The following is a 16448-nucleotide window of genomic DNA, read 5'->3' on the forward strand; positions in this document are numbered from 1 at the left end:
TGAATCAAAACTGTATTTTTACCATTTTTGCAAATGTGGCAGGGTGGGTTTGACCAAAAATTGAGCATACTTTAGAAATCTTTGCAAGGCTGAGCACTGCCCAGATCCATGGTGAAACCCCTGTGTTGGGGGCAGAGCATTCTCTGCCTCGATAGAGTGACAAGCAGTGGGTGCAGTAGGCTAACGTGAGCTCCACATCGGGGAGAGGAGGAGGAAGGATGGGGGAGTCCACCCCTACTGGGACCAGTGCAGGGGTGATGTGCAAGCAGCAAAAATTCCCTCCCCAGAGCATCTGGGGAGGCCACTGCACTGTAAATAAGCTCTGCATCCTGTGAGTGTCTTGGGCCCTCACAGTGCCAGGAGACATCAGCCCTACTCTGTTAACGCCTCAGTTTGCTCCAGAGCAGATTTCATCAGTGCCACTGGATACGTCTTTCCTCTTTCAACAGGAGACACCCAAGTTAACCTAAACCCCCACAATTTCCATTAAGCAGTGCTATCATATTAAAAGAAAACAAACTAATGGAAAAAAAGCCAAGTTCTGGCAGTTTGCATCATGATACGAAGACAGATTTCCAGGCAGTTACGTGCACAGGGTCTGCAGATCATTTTGGTGTGCAAGCCAATGCTGTCAAAGTGGGAGGTAACAGTGTCAAAGCTATTGATGATGGGAGCTGTGCTCACACAAAGGAGCAAATCCTTCCTGGTGCAAGTCCAGGTGCCACAGAAATGTTCTCCACCTGTATCTCCTTCCTTCTACTTTGGACCAACTTGTTTTTTCCTTTCTGCTCCTACAAACCACAGCGGGCTCATCCAAAAACCTGTCATCCGCTTTAACAAACGGGTGAAATAAACTTCCCAGCATCATCCTCGGCAACCTGCCACCAAGAAACTGCTGCAAGATATGACAAGACAAGAACCGCCTTTAGATGCTACGTGAAGAGGAAATGAATGACGCCCACTTGTTCTGATCTGCAGGTGTCCCCTGACCACGGCTGGATGGGGTGCCACCATGCTACAAGGGTGCACTCCGCTTGTGACCCTAAGGGTTTGCTGGTCACACCAGGAGCCCCATCTTGGCTGGCCATATCAAACCAGGACGAGTTTTGTTGGCCTGGGCAGATAGCACTGGTGGGGCTCTCCCAGATGATGTGGAGACATCGTCAGGGCAGCTGCAACTTGTTTGGTTGAATTGCCTATAAAAAGGAAAAGCAAGCTTTTTTTTTTTTTTTTTTTTTTTTTTTTTTTCCTGCTGTTAGGTGTGGGTGTTTTTCTCTCTTTGCAGGTATGGGTGGTAATTTTCTTGCGTGCTTTTCTGCTCTTTGAGTAGACAAATTTTGGGCACAAGGCCCTCAAAGTAGGATGTTTGAGGTAGCTCTACAGGGTATGTGACTGAGTATTTTTTTTTTTTTTTTTTTTTTCTTGTTTTGTTTATCCTGGGGCAAGGCAGATGCAGGAGCTAGGACATGTTGTGCATCACCTTCCCAAAGCCAGGAGATATCTACAACTGCTCCCATTGGGAGCTGCCTGAAAGGAGGGAGCTATGGAAGGGGATCTGCTCCCAAGCGGAGCAGTGACCGGGGCAGCACCAGCAGTGCCAAGTGTCTTCAGCCAGCAAGATCTCTGCTTTGGGTCTTTTCAAATGTGTTTCAAGGCTGCTCTGGATCAGCCTGTAAGAGGAGAAAGGGAAAGAGATGGGTGGATAGAAAGTAGTTGAAAAGAGTTGGAGGAGGTGTTGGGTCTCCTCCTAGTCTTGGATGGAAAGAGCAGCTGGGGCAGGGCTGAGGTTAGGATGGGGTGGGGAGGTGGAAGGATCTGTACAGACTGTGCTTTTAAACAGTCACAGTGAGTGTCAAAAAGTGACTGCAATAAAGTATCGTAATGGAATGAGGAAAAGGTAGTGTCAGTGGGTCTAGAACAGGCAAGAGGAAAAGGTTAACCTTTAACTTATAAAATAAAGCTGGCAAGGGGAAGAGGACCTATTGGGAAGTAAGTATGCCAGAGGGGGTGAGACAAGCATGGTGTGCTAGGCTGTCTGTTTGGAGACCTTTGAGCTTCCTGAAGGTTGCATAACTGCCATGTGCCCAGCTGCTTGGCCAGCAGGAGCTGACTGTGGAGCTGTGTTTGGGCATCAGCAGCGGGTGGCGGTGGTCCCTGGGGAAGCGGTCTGATGGCTGAGCTCTCCACCATGTCAGCCTGCTTGGGTCTGTGCTGTGCTGCTGCCCTTGCAGTGAGTGGTTCCTTCTAAGGGCATGGCACAGCATACAAAATGCACTGAAATGTTGCCGTTTAAAGGTGATGAATGGTTCATTCTTCTAGTTCTTTGCTTTTAAAGCTTCTCACTGCCAGGGACTCAACATAAAACACAAAAATGTGCATGCTCTTCTTGGAGAGACTTGAGTTATTTCTACTTGGTGTCTCTAATCTCAAAAGCACATCAGAGAAATGTATAAAGGATGTAGTTTTCTTGCCCCAGAGATACAATCTAAGCCTAGATGAAGTATAACAAAAAGATGTCATAACACCTTAGTACCTTGTCCTCCTATTATAGTGATGGGTGTTGTGGCCTTTGCTAAATTTGTGAAGGGCATTGGTGGTGACTGTGTGCCTATGCATGTACGCATGTGTACATATGTGTATATGTAACCATTGTCTTACCTCTAGTTGCTAAAAATTCATCCCATAAATAACTTGAAATGAAGGAGACCTTAGTGATGCTTGATGGCCATGGGGAACAAAGAAGAAAAGGCAGAGAAGTGAGAGCTTCCCATGGCCTGCTCAGCTGTGTGTACTGACATGGCAGGTCACACCTACTCTTACGTGTCTTCAGGAACCTGAGACACCATCTCTACCAACTCATTGTTCATTAGGGCATTCATTAACTGTGCTGGTGGTGAATATGCTGCCTGGAACAAATCTTTGACTTCCAGTGTCTGTGCTTAGGTTTGCTAGCTCACAGACCTTTGGGTAGCTCTTATTACCATGTCTTGTTACAAAAATATTCGTGTCTGGAGAGCAGGGATAATCCTTGGTTATCTTTCTGCCAGGGGTTCTGATAATTATTTAATACTTACAGAGCACTTAGCTATTTGGTTACCTCTTGATAGAATCATATATCACCTTGGCTGTCAAACCACAATAGCACCTTTTCAGCTGTGCTGGAGATGCAGCAAGAGATAGTAAAACATCCCTGCTGCCTGAAAACACTGAGTGGCTGACTCTACCTTTATCAAAGTAAACCACAACAGGTTTCACTACTTGAATGAAATAAAGCCTGAAAGGAGATATGAAAAAGAGACAGTGAGGAGATTAATGCTAGCCTTGATGGAAGGCTTCCTGGCTGGCTGCTCTTGCACAGAAAGTCCCCTAGAGAAGACAATTAGTGGGTTTTAAGCACATGCTGGCAGCATTGCTTGCAGCACTGCTTCACCCAGAGCTGTCCATGTTGTGCATGCTCTCTTCCCCTCTCGTGGGTTTGAATGCTTTGTTTGTGGCTGTGTGGCTGGGCTGCCCTTTGTTTTGTGACTGTGGGGACGGGCTTGTCCACAGTGCACTGCGGAGGCAGAGCGAGGTGGGGGAAGCAGGGTGTCAGTGCTAAAATGTCACCTCCTGCCTTAGTGGGTGTATGGCAGTGGGAAGGCCGATAGCCTCCTGCAATGCTGGGAAATCTGGTTCCTCCGCACCAAGGGGTGTCCCCGCGGGCTCTGCTGCCACGTGTGCTGGGGCAGCCTGTGTCAGGCAGGAGGTCAGGCTGGGTGCTGGAGCAGCCAACCTGAGTCACTTGCTCAGTAATCTCTGGTCCCCGTAGGCAAGGGGTGATGAGGCAATGCTCGGTGCTGCTGGCTGTGAGCCATGGCAGTGCTGTGCCACAGCAGAAGGCCTGCACTCTGTGCTGCTGTGTGGTGTGGAGAACAAGGCAGGCTGCTGCTTCTCTTAGATCAGGCATGAAACTGATAGTTTGAAGCCAAGCTGGATGTCAGTGCAAGTCAGACATTGTGAACCTCAGCAGACCTGAGTTTGATTTAGTATCTTAAATTCAGGCATGGATCTGCTCTGGCCCTTGTAGTTTTTGCCTTGTTCACTCTTTGGATAGAGTGGGTAGACTGAGATCATTCCAATTTTACCACTACAAAGAGGCACAAATATGAAGCTTTTCATCCTCATCCAGAACAGACTTTTGTGTATTCAGATGTCTTGAAACCCAGCTACAATCTGTTGTTGGCTTTGCAGAATGACAGGCTTACTGAGCTTTCATAAACCCAATACCCAAGCTCTCCATTTTATCTTGGTTTTTATTACCTACCTTAAAAGTGGGATTTTAAGTCATGTTGAAGTAAAGCTTCAATTACATCCTGTTAATAAGTAATCACTTAATTATGACCTAGTGCAAGATCCCACCCCACTAAAGACTGGCATTTAGAGGATTATGCCTGCAGGGATGAGGACAGTTTAGTTTCAGAGCTGTATCTCCTTGGTGTGACTGTTCCTGATGGATTGTGAACAAAATTGTATTGTGAAATATACGTCCTTATTGGAGTTGCTGTTAACTTCATAATTGCTCTGTAATTACTAAAGAGAGAGTATCTTGCACTTCTGACAGCCAGGTGCACGTATTGCTTAATCTGTCTCCATTATTGACTTGGCTCGGTTCCTGCGGGTGCTTTCCTATTTTCTTTCAGTTGTGCAATACCAAAACTGACTAAACGGCGCTTCTGCTGTTTTGTTCCTGCTTAGGAGCTAACAACAAGAGCAAATATAGGTGAAGTCCAGAGAAACTGGAGAGGCTGCCTGCTGCTGCGGCGAGCCCACCCCGGCCGGAGGGAGCAGGGCCTGGTCAGCCCTCCTGCCCACCCCCAGGGGCTGCTGCGGCTCGATGCATGCTGACAAGAAGGCTGCTGGAGGAGAAGTCGAGGGTCTGCCTTCTGGACAGCTTCTGACTGGAGTTTGGGCTTAAAATAAGGTTTATCTCAATCTGTGGCCAAGAGTGGGACGGCAATGAGAGAAACAGTGGGTTGTCAGCAGCTTCAGGCATGGTTCCTGCCCTGGGAAGTGCTATCCCTGTCCCGTAGTGTACTGGGTCAGAGCTTGTGCTAAAACATTGTGGGTTGCCAGGTTTTCCTGAGGCTGGGGAATACTTCAGTGGCCCTGGCTGCATGCACTGGCATCCTAATAGAGTTTTATGAAAGGGCTTCTTGGTGTAATCAAGCAGCAGATAAGGCTGGGGAGAGAGAATGAGAACCCAGCTCCTCTCCCAGAGGCAGTGATGGAGACACGTGTTAACCATCCTCTTCCTCTGCTGTGCCCAGGGTGGGCGGCAGGGCCTTCAGGGAACTTTTTGAGCACAGAGATAGTTGAACGGGTGACAAAAACTGTTTTCACTTGCATGTAAAGAATAAGTTTTTATTCTCTCCCCATATTTTATTTTATTTTTTTCCCCAGAGGAATAAATGTTTCTGGACTACATGACCAAGGAACAGCAATCTCACAGGAGTACTTTCAAGTTTTGACTCCTCAGTGGAGCAAAAAGCAGTGGAACAGCTTACTTTAAGTGCAGCTTGCTTGTCAGGTGTGTGCCAGCCATGCAAGGCTTATGGAGCCTGGGGTGCTTTTGTTAGCCCCCAGCTGTGGGGGAACACGTGTCCAGCTCTGTGGTGCCCCTGTGTGTGGGCTGCCATGGCCTGTTTGCTCTGCTCCTGCACCTGAGGCTGGGACGCTGCCCTTGTGCTCTGCTCTGATGGGGAGCTGCCTCCCCCTTGGGATGCAGAGACAAACTTTGAGGATGTTTGTGTCACCTTTCCCTTTGGTGATGGCTCTGAGGTCACATGGTGCCAGAATATTCTCCTGCTCCTTGTCCTAACAGGCTAAATGTATACAGATGTCTGCCCTGCCTGTTCTCAGTTGTCTGCTTGTCCATGCAGGGTAGTCAAGACAGGAGGCTTTCTGCCTCCCTGAGCTAGTAAGAGTGCACTTTGTGTTATAATAGGTGAGCTTTTTGGTTGCTGCAGCTCCCCTTTTCCCATTTCCTCTCTCATTACTACCTATTTTCTGCTGAGGAACTTTTTAAACATGAGACAAAGCAAAACAGACTTGTTTTGGGCGGCATTGCACAAGAGCAGAAGGGGGAATTTTAAATTTCAGTAAACAGTCAAGCCTTCAAGGCCTTGCAGACGGTGCAGTTCTAGGAAACACTTTAAACCAGAGAAGGATATGAGACTTTGTGACTCATGCTTTTTATAGATTACCAGTTTCGCAGCCTTGGAGGCTGATAACACCAGAGAGCAGGTGCAGCAAGTATGGTGTGGAGGCCTCAACATGCAGGCAGGTAGCTGCTGCAGTGCAGACATGGGGACCTGCGGCCTCACATGTGAGGATGTCTTTGTCCTCTCGGCCTCTGCTGCTGCTCTAAGTGCTAGATGCTGTGCTGGCTTTGGGATTTGGACTGGACACATGCCTGTTTCGGGCAGGTGGGACCAGAGGGCTACTGCATGCATCCTGATGTGAAACTGCAGGCTTAGAGGAAGTAGGGAAGAGAGCCAGTCTGAGGAGGCTGGAGGCTACAGGAGAGGCCTGGGCAGAAGCAGCTGCATGACACAGGGTGGGAAAAATCAGTTTCATGTACCCACAGACATACATCCTAACAGGGATGAGAGCACTTGGGGTGGGCACTGGGCTCAGCATGCTGGGGCTGGGAGGAAGCTTTGCATGCAGCCTGTTTTGTGCACTGTGTTATTGCTGCTGCACCTTTGCTCCCAGTAGATTTATGGCTTCTCATGCAACTTGTGCCAGCAACTTTTGCCGGTAAATGGAAGTGGCTTGGTTGGGAAGTGGAAGAGATGCAAATGCAGCATGACTGCACTTTATTAGATACAATTGCAGGATTGTTAATGGTTCAGCTTGGGGTTAAAGCCTGGATCTAAGTGCAACTGCAGTAGTTCACAACGTAGTTGTTTTTGGAGCTGCAAAACCTTCTTTTCCCTTGGTTGTGCCATGCTCCTACATGTTGTCCCTTCAGATACCATGTCCAGGTGCTTTCAATACACACATGCAGAGCAAATGTTAGGCCTGCTTCTCCCGGAAAACAGCACAGACCTCTGCATCTGCCATCAGCCAGATGGGAATTGGCTCCTTTATGCCTGTTTCTGTTTTAGTCTCCTCCTGAGAGTGTTTTCTCCCAGATGCTTAGTTCTCACTGGAAACTTTCATGTGGGAGAGTTGTTTTTATAGGGCTCTGATAAATGTGATCCCACATCTGGGCTGAGTGCTGGCACGAGGCCCCCCTGGGCATGATGCCCCATGCTGTGGGGTGCTGCTAGCTCAGCGCACCTGGCAGTGATGCACCTTGTGGTGCTGATGCTGGTGTGCAGCTTGACCTGTGAATGTGGAGCATGTGCACTGGTATGTAAGGTTTTATCCTGGAGACCTTTGTGGGTGTCTCTGCTGTGTAGGGCAGGGGATCGCACAGAAGCGGAAGGATGGTGCCCATTGGCAAGGCCTTGGTTACCTTGGGGTAAGTTAGCCAGGTTGTAGATTAACTGTGCCTTAAAGCCCAGCAATTTCAGAGCCATTATAGATATGCCATAATGTATATCTGTTTGACTTCACTCCTTAACTCTGTTTCTCAAAGGCAAATAGGCTAAACACACGCTGTCCCTGCAGCCCAGGCTAATGCAGGCTGCTGTTACCTGCCTTTACCCCAAATGGGGCAGGATGGGATGCTCCCTGCTGCCCTGCTAGCAGCTCCCCATCCTTCCTGCATCTCGTGAGGATCTCTGGGGGTGTCAGGCATGCTGCTGGGCATATGCTGTGGAGATGGCCAGAAGAAATAAGGGAGAAAAGTAACTCAGAATGATTTTCTTTCAATATTTTATCGTGCGCTGGCCCTCTTCTCTTTTAATTAACACATTGTATTGGCACAGCCCTCAAACGAATGCAGAAGGCATTGGGAAACGTGTGTTGACTTATAGACAGCTGGAGCCTTAGTGTGCTTCACAGAAACACCCATTGCTGAGAAAGTATTCATAAAAACAAGCAGCCGCTCACAATAGCTTAACGCTTCCACTTCTGGCTGGGACAAGGAAGTGCTGACTCCTTAGGAAAACAAGTGTGCAGACGTGCGCAGGTATAGCTGAACTGTAGGAGGGATTTGGCTTCCAAACGGCTCTGATTCATCTGTAGGAATCCATTCACTTGGCCCTTGCAGCGTGGCTGTGGTCAAAGCTCTAAGTGAGATCAGGAAGGAGGTTTTGGGTAGCATGGGAAGGAGAGAAGGGGAAAGACAAACCCAGACCCAGATTGTGCAGCCATCTTCTGTTCCTACTATGGCAGAAATCAAAACCCAGATCCAAACACCCATTCCCTGTGGGACAGGGAGCACAAAGTTTGCCTCGTGGGCATGTCTCTCATGTTCTCCTCTGTCTCTGAAAGTGTGCTACTGAGCTTGTGAGCAGAAAATAAAGTCAATGGCATCAACCTCTGCAAAACTCTGTGCACAATGCAACAGTCTGGTGCGTGTCTGCAGGACTGCAGTGCTCTGGAGAAGCAGTTCTGGCACAGGGTGTTGGTGGAGGGCACTGGTGAGCCCTGGGCAGGGGAGTTGCATGGCTGTGCAGAGCCAGGGCAAGAGGGGTTTCACAGAGGTACAGTTCTTTGGGAAATCCTTCATTCTCCCTGGAGCTATACATGGTAGTGGTGCAGGCAAGGAGGTGTTTCTCTGAGGGCAGCGCTCTTTCACAGTCTCAAATTGCCCACTTTGACCCTTCTTTCTCCATTTTTGCCTTTGCAGCTTAAAAAAATCCACCCATTCCCTAAAGTTTAGATATCTTAGCTGTGGTGGATTTTGAAACAGGGAGCATCATGTGAGCTTGAAGATGGCAGAAAGCACAGTGCTGTATGCTGAGGGCAGCCTGTCCGGTGGCACATCCTCATCTGTGTCCAGGCTGCCCGCTGTTGGAAGGAAACATTCCCACCCAAAGCATACACTGACACCCTCTCCCTTTGCAAGCAGAATTAATCATCCTTATGTGCCATATTCCATTTTAATTTTTATTGCGCAGCCCAAGATTAATGGTTAATGTAGTACATCTCCCCATCTCCACTCCCATTAGAGTGGAGCGCTTTTGAATAACTATTAACTTCGCAGTTAACCGAAAGAAAATTGTTAATCATTGACAAGCTTATGTTGCATAAAAATCACTCTGTAACCTGACTGTGGGAGAGCCCTTTCCTCAGCACTGACCTTCAACGACACCTGGTACCTGCAAAACAAAATCAGACGGCACAGCCTTATCTGCTAGCCAAGGTCAGGAACGATGTGAACCAGCAGAGCTACGCTTTGTGTTTCCCAGAGCTGGTGTTGTTGAGTTTTCCTCCTAGCCAAGAAGATACCGTTCTCTGGGTCCCCAGGAAGCAGCTACTGAGCAGTGTGTTTATTTTTTTTTTAACTTAGCAGGTCGGTGCTGATCTGCAGAGCACCAGGTGCCGTGGGGATGTGTGCTGTGGCGTTGCAGCCAGTCCTTCCCTCGGCAGGAGGGTCTGGGATGGGGACGAGGTCTTGTCCAGGCATCGGATGCTTGCCAGTGAGGCCCTGCACACCCCGTGTGCAGGATGCTTCTGCTGCTTTCTCCCCGCCGAGGACCACGCAGCTGAGCGGGGCCGCAGAGGTGCGGTCTCCCTGTGGAGCGCTTACACGCGGGCTGTTTGCATCCAGCCATCCAGGAAATAAATCACAGGCTGTTTGTGAAGTAGGAGGGAAGCACTTGGGGCTGTGAAAGATTAGACCGAGAGCCCTGCGCAACTCCCCTTCTGGCTGTAAAGATGGGCTGCGGATGTTATGTTTTTTAGCTCTTTAAATGATTATTTCTGTGCCAGACTTATTAGGAAAGGTATTGTTGGGATCTTGGCAACGATATAAATACAACTGCGGGCTTCGCAGTCATTCCCCTCTGAGTCTGGTCACTGTCAGGCATGGAGCTAATAGGCCTGGGACTGTGTGCTACAGTAAACAGCCTCTGCAGCTGCTAGTTGCTGAATGTAACTATATATTGCTCCAAATACAAACATTTCCACATTAGGCATTGCGTGTCCTCCCCCGGCACGGAGCTGCAGCCATTGACCTCGGGAGCCTGCGCTGCGTCAGCTTGGCCGCGCTGCTCCTCGGCCAGCAAATCCCTTCGCTTTTTATGACCGTGGCTCTCAAAAGCGAGAGCAACAACCCCAGCTCTCGGGTCAAGTTTAGCGTGGCCAAGCATTGTGCAAGCTCCTGCAAGCAGTTCGGCTGCCAGCGGCCACAGGGTGGTTGAGATGGGACCTGCTGAGGACTGGGGTGACAAAGGAGGGAGCAGGGGGTGCCCATGGGGAGCAGGGAGAAAACCCTCCTTCTGGAAGGGCTCACACGAGCAGAGCTCTGTGCTAATTCAGGTGGTGGAAAACAGCTGGCCAAGCCGAGCGCAGGCCTGCTGGCTCCTCCTGGTGTGTATTACTGTGGCAGCAAGGGGCTGGGGGAAGGCACGCGGAGCTCCAGGAGCTCCTAGGACTTTCCAGACACCTCCAGCTGGCCCCACCAAGCCCTGCAGGGGCTTGGAGCCGCTCTCAGCTCTTGCACAGCCTTTGGGCAAGTTGCTTTCCATGCAAGCATGAAGACCTGTGAAGGTGTCCCCAGCTCCACTGAGCCGGGTGCTTCATCCACTCTTCTTCCTCCCCTGCTGGTTGCTTTTGCACCGTGCTGTCCAGGCCCTGCTTGTGCGCCGTCTGATTAATTACGTGTTGGCCTGCTTACATCAGCCCTCCTGCCTGCTTCTCTGTGGCCAAATAAACTACTACTTGCTGCCGCAGGAAAGAAAGACAGACACCTTTTGCTGTTTGGCCGAATCCAGGCTGGATCAGCTGGCCAGGTGCACAGCCAATTTCCATTGCTGCTTTGAAGCTCAGAAGTATTTTCAAAATAATAGAGCCTTTAGCCCTGTAAGTAAAAGCCATTTATCTTAGGATGAAAAAAAAGTGCTGGCATGGAAAAATTCCAATGCTATGAAATTCTCTTTTCCTGAATGTCTTGGATACTTGCTGGATTAGGTCCGCTGCTAAGGAGCTCAGGGTTATGAATGTCTCTTTTACAGAAAAGAGCTGCAGAGGAAAAAGGCGAGCGCCGGCACGCTTGTAAGTGGGACAGCGTGAGATTCCCCATGGACTGGCCATTTGTGAGATTGCTTTTAGAGGCACGGTCAGCATCGCTGCAGCGAGCCGAACTGGTAGTAAATACCCTATTGTAACCACGGTCGTTACCAATCCCCCAGGGTATAGTACCGGCAGAATACCTTATATAAACAAAAGTGAAGGACTATTGGCTTTGCTCGGCACGGCTGTTTAATAATGCTCCACACGGAGAGTGTCAAAGTCTTTTACAGCTGCTAATGAAATTAGCTGCTTTCCATCCAGGAGACACCCGGGTAGGAGAGGACATTCTGCAGCCCCTGGCTGACTTTACAGCCACCTCCTGGCTGGTTTCCACCACCTGGCATGTGGGCAGTGTGGGTAGAGGTGGACCTCGTGTCTGCTTGCAGTGGTTGAGCTCCAAGACTTCTCCTGTATGGCTGCTGACTGCAAATAGCAGCTGTCTGGGTGCTGGGGACACTGGAGTCAGGCTCTCCTGCTCGGATTGTGCAATGGTGAAGCTGAGCTCTTCAGCCCAGGCATGCTCTGCACCATTTCGGGACTGTGTTTCCCTCCCTGCTCAGCGAAGCCAACACGGTCTCCTCACAGGGAGTTTCTCTTTTTCTTGGTAGGCTGCTTCTCCCTCCTGGCTGCCAGGTCTGAACCACAGAGCATTTTCTATTTGGATCTGACCCTTTCAGAAGCATTTGCCTTGCACCCTAATTTTCTGACCATGACTTTGACCTCCTTGGGTGAAAGGGGAAAATGTAAAGGCTGGTTTAGTGTGGAAGCCCAGTAGAGGGAAAGTTGCCTGCAATGTTCTTGCCCTTCTTACGCACAGTAGTTTTGTCACAAACACCAGTGCTGGCCCTGGGGTTGTTATTGGAGCTACCACTGCTGATGTGCTTTAAATAGATCCTAAGCAAACCTCTCTGTTTGTTTTTCTTGACATGGTACTGACTGGTGCTTTCCAAGAAAAAAGAAAAAAATGCTGAATTCACAGTGGTGACTTTGATTCCATCTGGCAAAAGCAAACTGATCTCTGAAATGAGACAGGCACGGCCATGAAGAGGAAAAGTAAATGGGCTGCTGTGAGAAGCAGCCTTTTCCTTCTGACTCAGTGTCTTCAAGTCACAAAGCCTTGACGGTGCTTGGTTAGGAGACCCCTCTCTGTCACGAGCACACCAAGGAGCTTTCCAGGGACATGACATCTGCATATGGAGTTTTGCAGCTGATTTCATAAAGCTTGCTGCACTTTACCCGCTCTGCTAGGTAAATATTTTGCTTCCAAATCATCATTTGCCTTGCTGGGTCGCTGGCAGGCTGAGACCTTTGGAGCTTTTTGAGTATTCAGACTCCCTTGTGATGAAGCCAGCTCCAGCCAGTGCTCAGGAGCATGGAAATGGGAGCTTTTCTGTTGGGGCCCGTTGTTATCTGCTCGATCCCTCCGTGCCGTGCTCCTCACAGAGGCACCCGAGCCGTGTGCGTGGGTCAGCTGTCTGGCCTGAGTCATTATCGCTGTTTTGCAGGCCCAGGGCAGCTCGGTAACATCTGCAGCGATGGCAGCACCTCTGGAAAGTTAATGCCTCGGGGGTGGTTTGAGCATTGAGCAAGCTGTCATGCTCTTTCACTGTGCCTGCTCTGCTCGCTCCCTCCTGCCAGCAGCAGGAGCTGAAAAGCTGCCCTGCCTTAGTGGATGCTAACACATGGCTTATTGAAAGAGGTCCCAGTGACTCAAAGTGGAGGAAAAACACCATGCTCGGGCTTGAGCCTCCCTTATGAAACACTGGGATGAAAGTAGTATTTTTTTTAAGCATGGTCTCTGTAATCTGACTCCTCCAAGTTCTCCTGAATGTTTGTTGGCCGGTATCCATCTCCAGCACTGCCTGTGCTCTAGGGGGCTGTGGGACCTCTGTGTGGGCACCCAGGGTTGGCAAAGCTGCCAGAGTGAGAGCAGGGCTTCAGCCCTGGTGAGTCACTGGCACTGGCCATAGGTGAGCTCAGGCTGCGCTGTTTGGATGGATGCTCCTGGGCATCTGCCTTGGAGATGTGATCTGGGGATGCGTGTCCAAACTGGGCTTTTCTACCAGCAGGAAACAGCCTTGGCAGGGTTTCATGCTAACAGCTGTAATCTGTTCAGGTTTAGGTCTGAGGCGGGGGAGTCTGGGTGGGCTATACCACTGCTGCTTGCAGCCAAGCCAGGAGAGGCAACAGCATGTGAAGAGGTGGTGAGGGCTCCAGGTGATGCTTTGCTCTTCCTCAGCCAGAGGAAGAGTCAGGCTGAATGGTAACTGGCCTCTCCATCCCTTCGTGATGCAGCTGCTCTGACTAGCTGACATGTGGATTCATGAACTTTGCTCAAGGACGAGGTGGAAATCCAGTCTTGGGTAGAACATTGCATTTTGGAGGTAATTGGAATGTAATGGGAAGAGCCAAGCCCCATATTGCAACACAGGGTGAAAGATGGATGTATCTGAAGGCTTCATCAGATCTGGATCTGAATTTTGTGACAGGCTCTGTCTTAATGACTGGCTGGACTGTGCGCTCCTGAAACCTGAACTATCTCTGCAAGTCAGCTCCACCTCTGGGGGGAAGCTGCCAACAACATTACCTGCACACCGAGCATCGGGGGGCTTCTCTGTGCACGGGATGGTGAAAAATGCAGCTCAGTTTTATTTTAGGGCTATGTTCATGCATCTCTTCGGGAATACAAGAGTTGCCAGGGTGAGCTGAGGCCGAATTTTGTTGTCTGATGGTGGGCTGTGGAAGGAGCTAGGGCCCTGGATACGTGCTACCCTGCCGGCCTTCCCTTTCCACAGCTCCTGCTAGCTTGAGGTCATGGCACGTGAGTTTTAGGGCCGCTTCTGCAAACCATCTGTTGTCATGACATACAGCACTGCCAGCATTAGGCAGTCTCAATGTGTACTTAAAAATCCCGTCCTCATCTGAGCTGACCGCTGGCCTTTTGTACCGCTGCTTAGAATTTGGGCTTTTTCTCGTCTCAGCAATAAGCTCGTGGTGCTTCCTGCTTGGGTTTTTTCCTCCTGCTCAGTGGTGCCCGGAATACGTGTTAGCAGTCTGTTGATGGAAATGATAATGAGGGGATTTGTCATGAGAAATGTGTGTGAACTTTTAAAGCTGTCATTCAAAAAAAGATTTTTCACAGTCAACTCTCGATTATCTGTGGGTGCATTATCTGAGTTGCAGATTAAATGTGCTATGTATATAAAAAGAAAACAACAACAAAAAACCCAACAACTCTTTCAGAGGCATTATAAAGTACACTGCACGATGATTTTTCTTTTTATTTATAACCTCATACTGTCTTAAACTCGATATTTATTTTTTTTTCCAAAGGGAAAGGTATTAAAGCACGACATTCCTGTAGCCTCATTTACATGTATTTTGTATCGTTTGTTTTGCTTTTCCTTCTTTGCCCTCAGTACACCGGATACTGAGAACTGGTGGTATCAGATTATAGCCCGTGCGGAGGAGGGCTTGTGACATGGTAACCTTTCCCCAGCTGTTTTCTTCTGGTGCTGCATGAGAGTTTCTGCAATGTGATGCCGAGCAGCCAGATGGGCTGGAGAGGAAGAGAGGGAGTGCTCTGATGGGGAAAATGTCTGTACCTGAGGGAGCGTGAGCCGGTGGCAAACAGCCGAAAGGGAAAGGGCTGCCTCAGGAACCGTTTGTCAGGTTGGAGAAGTGGCGGCTTGTTAAAAACATGCCTGTTCAGTTAAAAGGCTGAATTGACAGACAAAAGCTTAGCACAAACTCAGCTGCCATCACTTCAAAAGCCCTCACAGCTGAATCAGCAAATTTCTGTTTCCATACATAATGGATGCAACCCATGTGCCACTCCAATGTCCGTGGTGAGACTTGTGTTCAGCTCCTTAAATTAGTCCTTTATGATAGCCACTCTCTAGCTGTAGCTTGTTTCCTTCCTGTGGCTCTGTCCCTTCTGCCTTTTGTTTCTGCAGACATGAGCAGAGCTCCCAGGGAAGGATTTGGGGGGGGATGAGGGCGCAGTGCTGCCTTGGTACCACCTGTGCTGAGATGCCCACGCTCTTGTTGGCTGATGTGTGCTCTGCAAATCCTGCTGTCCTGTGCTGCTGCTGCCTGTCCCCACTGCTGGCAGGACTCAGCCCCTGTGCTAGTCCCCACAGGGACCCAAATCACCCCCCAAGACCTTGGCAACATTTGGGTTCGTATCCCTGATTCAGTAAAAAGCTCTCAAAGAAGTGGCACCTGTTTGTTCTGGTGTTGCTTGAAGAGTTAAGAGAGGCAAATTTTGGCTGACTTTTTCCCAGTGCCATCTGAGCGACGCCAATGAGCTCTCGTATGGCATGGAAGACGTTACACATAATAAAACCACAGGTGGGTGATGAAAAGCCATGTGCCCATTCACCTGCCCATAGCCCCAGGTTCCAGCTCCCTCCTGCCCTGCCTGCTCCGAGAGGATTTCCCAAGTCCTTCCACTGCCTGCCATGGGGTTTCCATGCCGTGAATGAACCTCGTGGGCCAGAGCTGCAGGGCAGAAACCCGTGGCCTGGAGGCAAGCGCTGGTCCTGACATGGCAGGACACGCGGCCTGGTGGCGGCTGTGACCCTGCTGGATGTGCTGCGGGGAGGCCGTGAGAGGCAGCAGTGCCTCCTGATCAGCTCGTTGCCGTTCTCTAACAGGCTTTTTTCCTCCCTCACGCAGCATGGGGGAAGCATAAAAGCCGGCTGTGCTGCAGGCTTGATGCCATCGAGGCCCCAGGGAGCTCAGGAGGAAGGGGGGAGCAGAGGTGGGACCGTGGGGATGGCAGAGCGCTGATGGGCCCCGGCGGCACCAGCAGCGCTTCTGTTTGCTGTGCTATTTCAGGAAGTTTTCGTAAGGTAAACAAGGGCCCCCACTTGATTCATGGAGGTCATTAGTAAGCTGTAGGATGATATTTACATTTCTAAGGTATTCGTGCAGGCTCTCTCCCAGAGTGCAAGTTCACGGGGAGGAGGTGACCTTCAGCGTTTCTTGTTTTGCCCTGGATCTGGCATGCCGGGGGCCTGCCTGTTTGACTGGAGCGCCTGGGTACTGTAATCAAAATAAATCATCTTTATCGTCGCGGGCGGCGATACCGCGATGGAAACAGAAACAGGCGCCTGCTCTGCGCTGGGCGAAAATGACATCACGGCGCGGAGCGGGATGGAAGGTCAAGGGATGAGCCCCGGGCGGCCGCCGACGCCTTTCCTGAGCCTGTCCCCGGGGCCGGCCTGGCAGCTGTGCAGTGGGACGGGTGGACAGACGGACGGACGGACGGATGG

At 50.1% G+C, this 16448-nt stretch overlaps 2 long non-coding RNA genes across 3 annotated transcripts in view; both read left to right on the top strand.

The window, feature by feature from the left end:
- Positions 1–16448, top strand: part of LOC118164737 — a 60304-nt gene that overhangs the window by 29587 nt on the left and 14269 nt on the right. The window lies entirely within an intron of this gene.
- On the top strand, positions 8861–15257 carry LOC118164736. Of its 2 annotated transcripts, none has more exons than XR_004749638.1 (3): positions 8861–9298; positions 9446–13115; positions 14589–15257. It is a non-coding gene; the product is annotated as an uncharacterized LOC118164736 (long non-coding RNA). The 2 variants fall into 2 exon arrangements; XR_004749637.1 differs by having other exon boundaries at positions 9446–15017; positions 15126–15243.

This window comes from Oxyura jamaicensis, chromosome 3 (assembly GCF_011077185.1).
Source record: "Oxyura jamaicensis isolate SHBP4307 breed ruddy duck chromosome 3, BPBGC_Ojam_1.0, whole genome shotgun sequence".
Taxonomy (NCBI): Eukaryota; Metazoa; Chordata; class Aves; order Anseriformes; family Anatidae; genus Oxyura; species Oxyura jamaicensis.